Source organism: Entelurus aequoreus, linkage group LG24, assembly GCF_033978785.1.
Source record: "Entelurus aequoreus isolate RoL-2023_Sb linkage group LG24, RoL_Eaeq_v1.1, whole genome shotgun sequence".
Taxonomy (NCBI): domain Eukaryota; kingdom Metazoa; phylum Chordata; class Actinopteri; order Syngnathiformes; family Syngnathidae; genus Entelurus; species Entelurus aequoreus.
In genome coordinates, this window is record NC_084754.1 from 36,340,818 (window position 1) to 36,356,727 (window position 15,910).

General features: G+C 38.2%; 1 long non-coding RNA gene and 15 other non-coding genes across 16 annotated transcripts in view; 2 read left to right on the plus strand and 14 right to left on the minus strand.

Moving 5' to 3' along the window:
- Window positions 1-15,910, plus strand: part of LOC133641563 (uncharacterized) — a 73,689-nt gene that overhangs the window by 15,520 nt on the left and 42,259 nt on the right. The window lies entirely within an intron of this gene.
- Window positions 39-112, minus strand: trnan-guu (transfer RNA asparagine (anticodon GUU)). The gene has a single exon. It is a non-coding gene; the product is annotated as a tRNA-Asn (tRNA).
- trnan-guu (transfer RNA asparagine (anticodon GUU)) lies at window positions 506-579 on the minus strand. The gene has a single exon. It is a non-coding gene; the product is annotated as a tRNA-Asn (tRNA).
- Window positions 962-1,035, minus strand: trnan-guu (transfer RNA asparagine (anticodon GUU)). The gene has a single exon. It is a non-coding gene; the product is annotated as a tRNA-Asn (tRNA).
- On the minus strand, window positions 1,418-1,491 carry trnan-guu (transfer RNA asparagine (anticodon GUU)). The gene has a single exon. It is a non-coding gene; the product is annotated as a tRNA-Asn (tRNA).
- Window positions 1,851-1,924, minus strand: trnan-guu (transfer RNA asparagine (anticodon GUU)). The gene has a single exon. It is a non-coding gene; the product is annotated as a tRNA-Asn (tRNA).
- Window positions 2,315-2,388, minus strand: trnan-guu (transfer RNA asparagine (anticodon GUU)). Its single transcript has one exon. It is a non-coding gene; the product is annotated as a tRNA-Asn (tRNA).
- Window positions 2,774-2,847, minus strand: trnan-guu (transfer RNA asparagine (anticodon GUU)). The gene has a single exon. It is a non-coding gene; the product is annotated as a tRNA-Asn (tRNA).
- Window positions 3,231-3,304, minus strand: trnan-guu (transfer RNA asparagine (anticodon GUU)). Its single transcript has one exon. It is a non-coding gene; the product is annotated as a tRNA-Asn (tRNA).
- trnan-guu (transfer RNA asparagine (anticodon GUU)) lies at window positions 3,698-3,771 on the minus strand. Its single transcript has one exon. It is a non-coding gene; the product is annotated as a tRNA-Asn (tRNA).
- Window positions 4,164-4,237, minus strand: trnan-guu (transfer RNA asparagine (anticodon GUU)). The gene has a single exon. It is a non-coding gene; the product is annotated as a tRNA-Asn (tRNA).
- trnan-guu (transfer RNA asparagine (anticodon GUU)) lies at window positions 4,621-4,694 on the minus strand. Its single transcript has one exon. It is a non-coding gene; the product is annotated as a tRNA-Asn (tRNA).
- trnan-guu (transfer RNA asparagine (anticodon GUU)) lies at window positions 7,927-8,000 on the plus strand. Its single transcript has one exon. It is a non-coding gene; the product is annotated as a tRNA-Asn (tRNA).
- trnan-guu (transfer RNA asparagine (anticodon GUU)) lies at window positions 8,640-8,713 on the minus strand. Its single transcript has one exon. It is a non-coding gene; the product is annotated as a tRNA-Asn (tRNA).
- Window positions 9,546-9,619, minus strand: trnan-guu (transfer RNA asparagine (anticodon GUU)). The gene has a single exon. It is a non-coding gene; the product is annotated as a tRNA-Asn (tRNA).
- trnan-guu (transfer RNA asparagine (anticodon GUU)) lies at window positions 9,996-10,069 on the minus strand. The gene has a single exon. It is a non-coding gene; the product is annotated as a tRNA-Asn (tRNA).

Below are 15,910 nucleotides of genomic sequence, written 5' to 3' on the forward strand. Positions count from 1 at the left end.
TTCTCAGTCTAAACCTAGGTCCTGCAGTAAAATCACTTCGTCCCTGGGTGGGCTTGAACCACCAACCTTTCGGTTAACAGCCGAACGCGCTAACCAATTGCGCCACAGAGACTTGTATAATTAGCAGACAAGGCCATCAGTCCACAACAGGTGGGCTGTGAAACGTTCTGTTAATCATATTTCTTACTTAAATTCCACCTGCAATTAAATAAATAAACTTTTGTATTATTTGAATATTTTGGTATTGCAAAATAACAAGGTATATATAGGACCAATTGAGTTATAAAAAACAACAACAACCTTTCATACAAAATATACTGTATAAGTTAGGGGTACACAGTCTATGTGGTGGTCCTCGGTCTGGAAAACTATTGAGTTCTTGCGAATCATGATTTTTAGCCTTTGACTTAGTTAGTGGTGATTCCACCCCAAGTTCCATTTTTTTGTTTTAGGCCTGAACCTGTGGTTCTCAGTCTAAACCGAAGTCCTGCAGCAGAAAAGACTTCGTCCCTGGGTGGGCTTGAACCACCAACCTTTCGGTTAACAGCCGAACGCGCTAACCGATTGCGCCACAGAGACTTGTTTAATTGGCAGACAGGGCCATCAGTCCACAACAGTTGGGCTGTGAAATGTTCGGTCAATTAAATTTCTTACTTAAATTCCACCTGCAATTAAGTAAATAAACTTTTGTATTATTTGAATATCTTGGTATTGCGCAATAACACGGTATATATAGGACCAATTGATTTATGAAAAAAAAAAAAAACCTTTCATACAAAATATACTGTATAAGTTAGGGGTACACAGTCTATGTGGTGGTCCTCGGTCTGGAAGACTATTGAGTTACGGCGAATCATGATTTTTAGCCTTGAGGTCATTCCACCCCAAGTTTCATTTTTTTTGTTTTAGGCCTGAACCTGTGGTTCTCAGTTTAAACCTAAGTCCTGCAGTAAAAACACTTCGTCCCTGGGTGGGCTTGAACCACCAACCTTTCAGTTAACAGCCGAACGCGCTAACCGATTGCGCCACAGAGACTTGTTCAATTGGCAGACAGGGCCATCAGTCCACAACAGTTGGGCTGTGAAATGTTCGGTCAATTATATTTCTTACTTAAATTCCACCTGCAATTAAATAAATAAACTTTTGTATTATTTGAATATCTTGGTATTGCGCAATAACACGGTATATATAGGACCAATTGATTTATGAAAAAAAAAAAAAACCTTTCATACAAAATATACTGTATAAGTTAGGGGTACACAGTCTATGTGGTGGTCCTCGGTCTGGAAGACTATTGAGTTACGGCGAATCATGATTTTTAGCCTTGAGGTCATTCCACCCCAAGTTTCATTTTTTTTGTTTTAGGCCTGAACCTGTGGTTCTCAGTTTAAACCTAAGTCCTGCAGTAAAAACACTTCGTCCCTGGGTGGGCTTGAACCACCAACCTTTCAGTTAACAGCCGAACGCGCTTACCAATTGCGCCACAGAGACTTGTTTAATTGCCAGACAAGGCCATCAGTCCACAACAGGTGGACTGATTCCACCTGCAATTAAATAAATAAACTTTTGTATTATTTGAATATTTTGGTATTGCAAAATAACAAGGTATATATAGGACCAATTGAGTTATAAAAAACAACAACAACCTTTCATACAAAATATACTGTATAAGTTAGGGGTACACAGTCTATGTGGTGGTCCTCGGTCTGGAAAACTATTGAGTTCTTGCGAATCATGATTTTTAGCCTTTGACCGATTAGTGGTGAATCCACCCCAAGTTTCATTTTTTTGTTTTAGGCCTGAACCAGTGGTTCTCAGTCTAAACCGAAGTCCTGCAGCAGAAAAGACTTCGTCCCTGGGTGGGCTTGAACCACCAACCTTTCGGTTAACAGCCGAACGCGCTAACCGATTGCGCCACAGAGACTTGTATTATTAGCAGACAAGGCCATCAGTCCACAACAGGTGGGCTGTGAAACGTTCGGTTAATCATATTTCTTACTTAAATTCCACCTGCAATTAAATAAATAAACTTTTGTATTATTTGAATATCTTGGTATTGCACAATAACAAGTTATATATAGGACCAATTGAGTTATTAAAAAAATAAAAAATGTCATACAAGATATACTGTATAAGTTAGGGGTACACAGTCTATCTGGTGGTCCTCGGTCTGGAAAACTACTGAGTTATGGCGAATCATGATTTCTAGCCTTTGACCGATTAGTGGTGATTCCACCCCAAGTTTAATTTTTTTGTTTTAGGCCTGAACCTGTGGTTCTCAGTCTAAACCGAAGTCCTGCAGCAGAAAAGACTTCGTCCCTGGGTGGGCTTGAACCACCAACCTTTCGGTTAACAGCCGAACGCGCTAACCGATTGCGCCACAGAGACTTGTTTAATTGGCAGACAGTCCACAACAGGTGGGCTGTGAAACGTTATGTTAATCATATTTCTTACTTAAATTCCACCTGCAATTAAATAAATAAACTTTTGTATTATTTGAATATTTTGGTATTGCAAAATAACAAGGTATATATAGGACCAATTGAGTTATAAAAAACAACAACAACCTTTCATACAAAATATACTGTATAAGTTAGGGGTAAACAGTCTATGTGGTGGTCCTCGGTCTGGAAAACTATTGAGTTCTTGCGAATGATGATTTTTAGCCTTTGACTTAGTTAGTGGTGATTCCACCCCAAGTTTCATTTTTTTTGTTTTAGGCCTGAACCAGTGGTTCTCAGTCTAAACCGAAGTCCTGCAGCAGAAAAGACTTCGTCCCTGGGTGGGCTTGAACCACCAACCTTTCAGTTAACAGCCGAACGCGCTAACCGATTGCGCCACAGAGACTTGTTCAATTGGCAGACAGGGCCATCAGTCCACAACAGTTGGGCTGTGAAATGTTCGGTCAATTATATTTCTTACTTAAATTCCACCTGCAATTAAATAAATAAACTTTTGTATTATTTTAATATCTTGGTATTGCGCAATAACACGGTATATATAGGACCAATTGATTTATGAAAAGAAAAAAAAAACCTTTCATACAAAATATACTGTATAAGTTAGGGGTACACAGTCTTTCTGGTGGTCCTCGGTCTGGAAGACTATTGAGTTACGGCGAATCATGATTTTTAGCCTTGAGGTCATTCCACCCCAAGTTTCATTTTTTTTGTTTTAGGCCTGAACCTGTGGTTCTCAGTCTAAACCTAAGTCCTGCAGTAAAAACACTTCGTCCCTGGGTGGGCCTGAACCACCAACCTTTCGGTTAACAGCCGAACGCGCTAACCAATTGCGCCACAGAGACTTGTATAATTAGCAGACAAGGCCATCAGTCCACAACAGGTGGGCTGTGAAACGTTCTGTTAATCATATTTCTTACTTAAATTCCACCTGGAATTAAATAAATAAACTTTTGTATTATTTGAATATTTTGGTATTGCAAAATAACAAGGTATATATAGGAAAAATTGAGTTATAAAAAACAACAACAACCTTTCATACAAAATATACTGTATAAGTTAGGGGTACACAGTCTATGTGGTGGTCCTCGGTCTGGAAAACTATTGAGTTCTTGCGAATCATGATTTTTAGCCTTTGACTTAGTTAGTGGTGATTCCACCCCAGGTTTCATTTTTTTGTTTTAGGCCTGAACCTGTGGTTCTCAGTCTAAACCGAAGTCCTGCAGCAGAAAAGACTTCGTCCCTGGGTGGGCTTGAACCACCAACCTTTCGGTTAACAGCCGAACGCGCTAACCGATTGCGCCACAGAGACTTGTTTAACTGGCAGACAGGGCCATCAGTCCACAACAAGTGGGCTGTGAAATGTTCGGTCAATTATATTTCTTACTTAAATTCCACCTGCAATTAAATAAATAAACTTTTGTATTATTTGAATATCTTGGTATTGCGCAATAACACGGTATATATAGGACCAATTGATTTATGAAAAAAAAAAAAAAACTTTCATACAAAATATACTGTATAAGTTAGGGGTACACAGTCTATGTGGTGGTCCTCGGTCTGGAAAACTATTGAGTTCTTGCGAATCATGATTTTTAGCCTTTGACCGATTAGTGGTGATTCCACCCCAAGTTTAATTTTTTTGTTTTAGGCCTGAACCAGTGGTTCTCAGTCTAAACCGAAGTCCTGCAGCAGAAAAGACTTCGTCCCTGGGTGGGCTTGAACCACCAACCTTTCGGTTAACAGCCGAACGCGCTAACCGATTGCGCCACAGAGACTTGTTTAATTGGCAGACAGGGCCATCAGTCCACAACAGTTGGGCTGTGAAATGTTCGGTTAATCATATTTCTTACTTGAATTCCACCTGCAATTAAATAAATAAACTTTTGTATTATTTGAATATCTTGGTATTGCACAATAGCACGGTATATATAGGACCAATTGATTTATGAAAAAAAAAAAAAAACCTTTCATACAAAATATACTGTATAAGTTAGGGGTACACAGTCTATGTGGTGGTCCTCGGTCTGGAAGACTATTGAGTTACGGCGAATCATGATTTTTAGCCTTGAGGTCATTCCACCCCAAGTTTCATTTTTTTTGTTTTAGGCCTGAACCTGTGGTTCTCAGTCTAAACCTAAGTCCTGCAGTAAAAACACTTCGTCCCTGGGTGGGCCTGAACCACCAACCTTTCGGTTAACAGCCGAACGCGCTAACCAATTGCGCCACAGAGACTTGTATAATTAGCAGACAAGGCCATCAGTCCACAACAGGTGGGCTGTGAAACGTTCTGTAATCATATTTCTTACTTAAATTCCACCTGCAATTAAATAAATAAAATTTTGTATTATTTGAATATTTTGGTATTGCAAAATAACAAGGTATATATAGGACCAATTGAGTTATAAAAAACAACAACAACCTTTCATACAAAATATACTGTATAAGTTAGGGGTACACAGTCTATGTGGTGGTCCTCGGTCTGGAAAACTATTGAGTTCTTGCGAATCATGATTTTTAGCCTTTGACTTAGTTAGTGGTGATTCCACCCCAAGTTTCATTTTTTTGTTTTAGGCCTGAACCTGTGGTTCTCAGTCTAAACCGAAGTCCTGCAGCAGAAAAGACTTCGTCCCTGGGTGGGCTTGAACCACCAACCTTTCGGTTGGTAAGGCCCAGAGCGTTTGCCTGAGACAGTACAGTACCAGGAAGCCTTATAGTCTTATACATATTGTTATGAAAGTGTCTGTTACTACATTATAAACAAAACCCAAAACCAGTGAAGTTGGCACGTTGTGTAAATCGTAAATAAAAACAGAATTCAATGATTTGCAAATCCTTTTCAATTTATATTCAATTGAATAGACTGCAAAAACAAGATATTTAATGTTCGAACTGAGAAACTACATTTTTTTTTTGCAAATAATTATTAATTTAGAATTTAATGGCAGCAACACATTGCAAAAAAGTTGGCACAGGGGCATTTTTACCACTGTGTTACATGGCCTTTCCTTTTAACAACACTCAGTAAACGTTTGGGAACTGAGGAGACCAACTTTTGAAGCTTTTCAGGTGGAATTCTTTCCCATTCTTGCTTGATGTACAGCTTAAGTTGTTCAACAGTCCGGGGTCTCCGTTGTGGTATTTTAGGCTTCATAATGCGCCACACATTTTCATTGGGAGACAGATCTGGACTACAAAGCCACGCTGTTATAACACGTGCAGAATGTGGCTTGGCATTGTCTTGCTGAAATAAGCAGGGGCGTCCATGAAAAAGACCTTGCTTGGATGGCAAAATATGTTGCTCCAAAACCTGTATGTACCTTTCAGCATTAATGGTGCCTTCACACTTACACATGTAAGTTACCCATGCCTTGGGCACTAATACACCCCCTTACCATCACAGATGCTGGCTTTTGAACTTTGCGCCTAGAACAGGCCGAATGGTTCTTTTCCTCTTTGGTCCGGAGAACACGACGTCCACAGTTTCCAAAAACAATTTGAAATGTGAACTCGTCAGACCACAGAACACTTTTCCACTTTGCATCAGTCCATCTAAGATGAGCTCGGGCCCAGCGAAGTCGGCTGTGTTTCTGGGGGTTGTTGATAAATGGCTTCGACTTTGCATAGAAGTTTTAACTTGCACTTACAGATGTAGCGACCAACTGTAGTTAATGACAGTGGTTTTCTGAAGAGTTCCTGAGCCCATGTGGTGATATACTTTAAACACTGATGTCGCTTTTTGATGCATTTTGCGCCACAGAGACTTGTTAAATTGCCAGACAAGGCCATCAGTCCACAACAGGTGGGCTGTGAAACGTTCGGTTAATCATATTTCTTACTTAAATTCCACCTGCAATTAAATAAATAAACTTTTGTATTATTTGAATATCTTGGTATTGCACAATAACAAGGTATATATAGGACCAATTGATTGATTAAAAAAAAAACCTTTCATACAAAATATACTGTATAAGTTATTGGTACACAGTCTATCTGGTGGTCCTCGGTCTGGAAGATTATTGAGTTATGGCGAATCATGATTTTTAGCCTTTGACCGAATAGTGGTGATTCCACCCCAAGTTTAATTTTTTGGTTTAAGGCCTGAACCTGTGGTTCTCAGTCTAAACCGAAGTCCTGCATTAAAAAAACTTCACCCCTGGGTGGGCTTGAACCACCAACTATTCGGTTACCAGCCTAACACGCTAATCGATTTCGCCATAGAGACTTGTTTACGTGTCAGATAAGGTCATCAGTCCACAACAGGTGGGCTGTGAAACGTTCGGTTAATTATATTTCTTACTTAAACTCCACCTGCAATTAAATAAATAAACTTTTGTATTATTTGAATATCTTGGTATTGCACAATAACAAGGTATATATAGGACCAATTGATTTATTAAAAAAAAAAACCTTTCAAACAAAATATACTGTATAAGTTAGGAGTACACAGTCTATCTGGTGGTCCTCGGTATGGAAAACTATTGAGTTATGGCGAATCATGATTTTTAGCCTTTGACCGATTAGTGGTGATTCCAGCCTAAGTTTCATTTTTTTGTTTTAGGCCTGAACCTGTGGTTCTCAGTCTAAATCTAAGTCCTGCAGTCAAAAAACACTTTGTCCCTGGGCAGGCTTGAACCACCAACCTTGCTGTTAACAGCCAAACACACTGACCGATTGCGCCACAGAGACTTGCTTAATTGGCAGACAAGGCCATCAGTCCACAACAGGTGGGCTGTGAAACGTTCCGTTAATCATATTTCTTATTTAAATTCCACCTGCAATTAAATAAATAAACTTTTGTATTATTTGAATATCTTGGTAAGGCCCAATAACAAGGTATATATAGGACCAATTGATTTATTAAAAAAAAACCCTTTCATACAAAATATACTGTATAAGTTAGGGGTACACAGTCTATGTGGTGGTCCTCGGTCTGGAAAACTATTGAGTTCTTGCGAATCATGATTTTTAGCCTTTGACCGATTAGTGGTGATTCCCCCCAAGTTTCATTTTTTTGTTTTAGGCCTGAACCAGTGGTTCTCAGTCTAAACCGAAGTCCTGCAGCAGAAAAGACTTCGTCCCTGGGTGTTTCTTACTGCAGGACTTAGGTTTAAACTGAGAACCACAGGTTCAGGCCTAAAATTAAAAAAAATTAAACTTGGGGTGGAATCACCTCAAGGATAAAAATCATGATTCGCCATAACTCAATAGTCTTCCAGACCGAGGACCACCAGAAAGACTGTGTACCCCTAACTTATACAGTATATTTTGTATGAAAGGTTTTTTTTTTTTTTCATAAATCAATTGGTCCTATATATACCGTGTTATTGCGCAATACCAAGATATTCAAATAATACAAAAGTTTATTTATTTAATTGCAGGTGGAATTTAAGTAAGAAATATAATTGACCGAACATTTCACAGCCCAACTGTTGTGGACTGATGGCCCTGTCTGCCAATTGAACAAGTCTCTGTGGCGCAATCGGTTAGCGCGTTCGGCTGTTAACCGAAAGGTTGGTGGTTCAAGCCCACCCAGGGACGAAGTCTTTTCTGCTGCAGGACTTCGGTTTAGACTGAGAACCACAGGTTCAGGCCTAAAACAAAAAAATTAAACTTGGGGTGGAATCACCACTAAGTCAAAGGCTAAAAATCATGATTCGCAAGAACTCAATAGTTTTCCAGACCGAGGACCACCACATAGACTGTGTACCCCTAACTTATACAGTATATTTTGTATGAAAGGTTGTTGTTGTTTTTTATAACAGCCGAACGCGCTAACCGATTGCGCCACAGAGACTTGTTCAATTGGCAGACAGGGCCATCAGTCCACAACAGTTGGGCTGTGAAATGTTCGGTCAATTATATTTCTTACTTAAATTCCACCTGCAATTAAATAAATAAACTTTTGTATTATTTGAATATCTTGGTATTGCGCAATAACACGGTATATATAGGACCAATTGATTTATGAAAAAAAAAAAAAACCTTTCATACAAAATATACTGTATAAGTTGGGGGTACACAGTCTTTCTGGTGGTCCTCGGTCTGGAAGACTATTGAGTTATGGCGAATCATGATTTTTATCCTTGAGGTGATTCCACCCCAAGTTTAATTTTTTTAATTTTAGGCCTGAACCTGTGGTTCTCAGTTTAAACCTAAGTCCTGCAGTAAGAAACACTTCGTCCCTGGGTGGGCTTGAACCACCAACCTTTTGGTTAACAGCCGAACACGCTAACCAATTGCGCCACAGAGACTTGCTTATGCCTGACAGGGCCATCAGTCCACAACAGGTGGGTTGTGAAACGTTCGTTTAATCATATTTCTTACTTAAATTCCACCCGCAATTAAATAAATAAACTTTTATATTATTTGAATATCTTGGTATTGCACAATAACAAGTTATATATAGGACCAATTGATTTATAAAAAAAACCCAACCCTTTCATACAAAATATACTGTATAAGTTAGGGGTACACAGTCTATCTGGTGGTCCTCGGTCTGAAAGACTATTGAGTTATGGCGAATCATGATTTTTAGCCTTTAGGTGATTCCACCCCAAGTTTCCTTTTTTTGTTTTAGGCCTGAACCTGAGGTTTTCAGTCTGAACCTAAGGCCTGCAGTAAAAACACTTCCTCCCTGGGTGGGCTTGAACCACCAACCTTTCGGTTAACAGCCGGACGCGCTAACCAATTGCACCACAGAGACTTGTTTATGCCTGACAGGGCCATCAGTCCACAACAGGTGGGTTGTGAAACATTCGGTTAATCATATTTCTTACTTAAATTCCACCTGCAATTAGATAAATAAACGTTTGTATTATTTGAATATCTTGGTATTGCACAATAACAAGGTATATATAGGACCAATTGATTTATAAAAAAAACCCCACCCTTTCATACAAAATATACTGTATAAGTTAGGTGTACACAGTATATCTGGTGGTCCTCGGTCTGGAAGATTATTGAGTTATGGCGAATCATGATTTTTAGCCTTGAGGTGATCCCACCCCAAGTTTCATTTTTTTTGTTTTAGGCCTGAACCTGTTGTTCTCAGTCCAAACCTAAGTCCTGCAGTAAAAACCACTTCGTCCCTGGGTAGGCTTGAACCACCAACCTTTCGGTTAACAGCCGAACGCGCTAACCAATTGCGCCACAGAGACATGTTTATCGGGCCGACAGGGCCATCAGTCCACAAAAAGTGGGCTGTAAAACGTTCGGTTGATCATATTTCTTACTTAAATTCCACCTGCAATTAAATAAATAAACTTTTGTATTATTTGAATATCTTGGTATTGCACAATAACAAGGTATATATAGGACCAATTAATTTGTAAAAAAAAAAACTTTCATACAAAATATACTGTATAAGTTATGGGTACACAGTCTATGTGGTGGTCCTCGGTCTGGAAGACTATTGAGTTTTGGCGAATCATGATTTTTAGCCTTGAGGTGATTCCACCCCAAGTTTCATTTTTCTGTTTTAGGCCTGAACCTGTGGTTCTCAGTCTAAACGTAAGTCCTGCAGTAAAAACACTTCCTCCCTGGGTGGGCTTGAACCACCAACCTTTCGGTTAACAGCCGAACGCGCTAACCGATTGCGCCACAGAGACTCGTTTATGCCTGACAGAACCATCAGTCCACAACAGGTGGGCTGTGAAACGTTCGGTTAATCATATTTCTTACTTAAATTCCACCTGTAATTAAATAAATAAACGTTTGTATTATTTGAATATCTTAGTATTGCACAATAACAAGGTATATATAGGACCAATTGATTTATAAAAAAACAACTTTCATACAAAATATACTGTATAAGTTAGGGGTACACAGTCTATCTGGTGGTCCTCGGTGTGGAAGACTATTGAGTTATGGCGAATAATTTTTAGCCTTTGACCGATTAGTGGTGATTCCACCCCAAGTAAAAATGTTTTGTTTTAGGCCTGAACCTGTGGTTCTCAGTCTAAACTTAAGTCCTGCAGTAATAGTAATTAAAACACATTATTATCATTAGACATACCGTTGATCTATCTTATTTGCAATTAAGTCAATAAAATTCAATTAGCATTTTTCCCCCTGCATGTTTCATTCAAGTTGTTAATAATTGAGAAATATGTGATAATAAAACACAAAATGGCAAGCAAAATAATACAAAAATAACAACACAAAACGTAAGAAAGTAGCCTTTTTATCAATGAATGAAGAACAGCAATTGAAGAAAGTCAATTTTAATGATCACAAGTCACTTGTATAGTAAATGTTGAACAGAAGTCAACATCAATCATTAATTTCCTTTATTAAACAGGAACATTTAAAGCAACAGTTAATGAGGCCTGACTCGGTTGAAACTGGTTTGCAGCACAAAAATAAAACAAAAAACACACATAGGTGACAAGGGACATCACATCCACAATGACTTCTCACAGGAGAACCTGTCCAACAGAAACCTTCTGAGACTGTCAAAAGGTATGTGTTGTCCACACTTGTATGAAAGAATGACTGTTTTACTCTAATTGTAGGAGAAGTTCCTGGAAGTGTGACCTTGCAGTGCAATGCCCAGAACTTGGCAAGAGAGTTATTTTTTTATCGGGAAGTAGACATTGATGGCATGATCATTTTTGTCATTTGGGACAGTAAGAGGGTTTGCCTGAGACAGTACAGTACCAGGAACTCTTATTGTCTTATACATATTGTTATGAAGGTGTCTGTTACTACATTATAAACAAAACCCAAAACCAGTGAAGTTGGCACGTTGTGTAAATCGTAAATAAAAACAGAATTCAATGATTTGCAAATCCTTTTCAATTTATATTCAATTGAATAGACTGCAAAAACAAGATATTTAATGTTCGAACTGAGAAAATACATTTTTTTTTTTGCAAATAATCATTAATTTAGAATTTAATGGCAGCAACACATTGCAAAAAAGTTGGCACAGGGGCATTTTTACCACTGTGTTACATGGCCTTTCCTTTTAACAACACTCAGTAAACGTTTGGGAACTGAGGAGACCAACTTTTGAAGCTTTTCAGGTGGAATTCTTTCCCATTCTTGCTTGATGTACAGCTTAAGTTGTTCAACAGTCCGGGGTCTCCGTTGTGGTATTTTAGGCTTCATAATGCGCCACACATTTTCATTGGGAGACAGATCTGGACTACAAAGCCACGCTGTTATAACACGTGCAGAATGTGGCTTGGCATTGTCTTGCTGAAATAAGCAGGGGCGTCCATGAAAAAGACCTTGCTTGGATGGCAAAATATGTTGCTCCAAAACCTGTATGTACCTTTCAGCATTAATGGTGCCTTCACACTTACACATGTAAGTTACCCATGCCTTGGGCACTAATACACCCCCTTACCATCACAGATGCTGGCTTTTGAACTTTGCGCCTAGAACAGTCCGAATGGTTCTTTTCCTCTTTGGTCCGGAGAACACGACGTCCACAGTTTCCAAAAACAATTTGAAATGTGAACTCGTCAGACCACAGAACACTTTTCCACTTTGCATCAGTCCATCTTAGATGAGCTCGGGCCCAGCGAAGTCGGCGGTGTTTCTGGGGGTTGTTGATAAATGGCTTTGACTTTGCATAGAAGTTTTAACTTGCACTTACAGATGTAGCGACCAACTGTAGTTAATGACAGTGGTTTTCTGAAGAGTTCCTGAGCCCATGTGGTGATATACTTTAAACACTGATGTCGCTTTTTGATGCATTTTGAGCCACAGAGACTTGTTAAATTGCCAGACAAGGCCATCAGTCCACAACAGGTGGGCTGTGAAACGTTCGGTTAATCATATTTCTTACTTAAATTCCACCTGCAATTAAATAAATAAACTTTTGTATTATTTGAATATCTTGGTATTGCACAATAACAAGGTATATATAGGACCAATTGATTGATTAAAAAAAAAAACTTTCATACAAAATATACTGTATAAGTTATTGGTACACAGTCTATCTGGTGGTCCTCGGTCTTGAAGATTATTGAGTTATGGCGAATCATGATTTTTAGCCTTTGACCGAATAGTGGTGATTCCACCCCAAGTTTAATTTTTTGGTTTAAGGCCTGAACCTGTGGTTCTCAGTCTAAACCGAAGTCCTGCATTAAAAAAGCTTCACCCCTGGGTGGGCTTGAACCACCAACTATTCGGTTAACAGCCGAACGCGCTAACCGATTTCGCCACAGAGACTTGTTTCTGTGTCAGATAAGGTCATCAGTCCACAACAGGTGGGCTGTGAAACGTTCAGTTAATTATATTTCTTACTTAAACTCCACCTGCAATTAAATAAATAAACTTTTGTATTATTTGAATATCTTGGTATTGCACAATAACAAGGTATATATAGGACCAATTGATTTATTTAAAAAAAAAAACCTTTCAAACAAAATATACTGTATAAGTTAGGAGTACACAGTCTATCTGGTGGTCCTCGGTATGGAAAACTATTGAGTTATGGCGAATCATGATTTTTAGCCTTTGACCGATTAGTGGTGATTCCAGCCTAAGTTTCATTTTTTTGTTTTAGGCCTGAACCTGTGGTTCTCAGTCTAAATCTAAGTCCTGCAGTCAAAAAACACTTTGTCCCTGGGCAGGCTTGAACCACCAACCTTGCTGTTAACAGCCAAACACGCTGACCGATTGCGCCACAGAGACTTGCTTAATTGGCAGACAAGGCCATCAGTCCACAACAGGTGGGCTGTGAAACGTTCCGTTAATCATATTTCTTATTTAAATTCCACCTGCAATTAAATAAATAAACTTTTGTATTATTTGAATATCTTGGTAAGGCCCAATAACAAGGTATATATAGGACCAATTGATTTATAAAAAAAAAACCCTTTCATACAAAATATACTGTACAAGTTAGAGGTACACCAACCTTTCGGTTAACAGCCAAACATGTTAACCGATTGCGCCACAGAGACTTGTTTAATTGGCCACAGGGCCATCAGTCCACAACAGGTGCTCTGTGAAATATTCGGTTGAATATATTTCTTATTTAAATTCCACCTGCAATTTTTCCACAAATTTGAAACCTTTTTAAATCCACATTGAGCTAACACAATGTAGTGTACTTTATAAATGGCAGTAGCATGGCCGCCCTACTCACTCTACATTTAAAATACAAACACAGATATATAAACTCATGTATTATTTGAATATCTTGGTATTGCAGAATAAAAAGGTATATATAGGACCAGTGAATTTTTTTTTTTTTTAACTTTTCATACAAAATATACTGTATAAGTTAAGGGAAAAACGGTCTATCTGGTGGTCCTCAGTCTGGAAAACTATTCAGTTCTGGCGAATCATGAATTTTAGCCTGGGATTCGACCCAAAGTTTCGTTTATTTGTTTTAGTCATGAACCTGTGGTCCTGCAGTTAAAAAAGGGAATCGTCCCTGGGTGGGCTTGAACCACCAACCTTTCGGTTAACAGCCGAACGCCACAGAGACATAATGCGATTCAAGGTTACACGAATATTCGGCCGGCGGGCTGTGGTTTTGGGACCCCTGATCTACATCAACAATATGATTTTCCTGAGTGGCTGCACAGAACAGAAAAAATATATATTATCAATAATGATGATAATAATAATACAAAAAAATTGTATTTGTACAATTATTTCATATGTTGCTAATAGAATAAATATAATATATAAAAAAAGGCATTTCCTGCATATCACCAAGTAGATTTTAAACAATATCTTGTCATGAAGGTTAAAAATGCAATGGTCTCTTGAAAAGCGCTTTATAATTAAAACACATTATTGTTATTAGACATACAGTTGATCTATCTTATTTGCAATTAAGTCACTAAAATACAATTAGCATTTCCCCCCCTGCATGTTTCATTCAAGTTGTTAATAATTGACAAATATGTGATAATAAAACACAAAATGGCAAGCAAAATAATACAAAAATAACAACACAAAACGTAAGAACGTAGCCTCTTTATCCATGAATAAAGAACAGCAATTGAAGAAAGTCAATTTTAATGATCACAAGTCACTTGTATTGTAAATGTTGAACAGAAGTCAACATCATTCATTCATTTCCTTTATCAAACAGGAACATTTAAAACAACAGTTAATGAGGCCTGACTCGGTTGAAACTGGTTTGCAGCACAAAAATAAAACAAAAAACACACATAGATGACAAGGGACATCACATCCACAATGACTTCTCACAGGAGAACGTGTCCAACAGAAACCTTCTAAATTATTTTCTGAAACCGTCAAAAAGTATGTGCTGTCCACACTTGTATGAAATAATGATTGTTTTACTCTAATTGTAGGAGAAGTTCCTGGAAGTGTGACCTTGCAGTGCAGTGCCCAGAACTTGGCAAGAGAGTTATTTTTTTTATCGGAAAGTAGACATTGATGGCATGATCATTTTTGTAATTTGGGACAGTAAGAGCGTTTGCCTGAGACAGTACAGTACCAGGAAGTCTTATAGTCTTATACATATTGTTATGAAGGTTTCTGTTACTACATTATAAACAAAACCCAAAACCAGTGAAGTTGTCACGTGAAAATCGTAAATAACAACAGAATACAATGATTTGCAAATCCTTTTCAATTTATATTCAATTGAATAGACTTAAAGACAAGATATTTAATGTTCGAACTGAGAAAATACATTTTTTTTTGCAAATAATAATTAATTTAGAATTTAATGGCAGCAACACATTGCAAAAAAGTTGGCAAAATCTATTGTCAATTTTACAGTCTACAATTTGATTTAATGAGTGAGTGAATTATATTTATATAGCGCTTTTCTCTAGTGACTCAAAGCGCTTTACATAGTGAAACCCAATATCTAAGTTTCATTTTTAAACCAGTGTGGGTGGCACTGGGAGCAGGTGGGTAAAGTGTCTTGCCCAAGGACACAACTGCAGTGACTAGGTTGGCGGAAGTGGGTATTGAACCTGGAACCCTCAAGTTGCTGGCGCAGCCACTCTACCAACCGAGCTATACCGCATAAAAAAAATCATAAGTCAAGCAGATATTTAAGTGCAATATTTATATTTGTTTTAACACAAAATCTTTTTGGAATACACAATATAATATTTAGATTTTTGATAATATTGCATTTTAAAATATATGCTCCTTTTAATGTCAAAAGGCGAATAACAATTATATTTAGTAGGAAAGATTTAGCGTTTTATTTCCAGGCTTTCGCGGTCCACTTAAAATAATGTGGCGGGCCAGAATTGAGTTTCAAACCTGTGGGCTAGCAGGAGCGTTTGTAGCCAGCATAACGTACAGTGGTGCCCTGATGCAGCATCATAGTCCAAGGTTTATCACAGGGTCAAAAATTGTCATTTTTTGGGGTTTCTTAATCACTCGGGTTAATTTGCAATTTGGGGATGATCTGGGAACACAACCCCCACAAATAGCGCCCTGGGGCAGTGCAGTCCTAGCCCACCATGGCGTTGGATCTCATGCTTTTC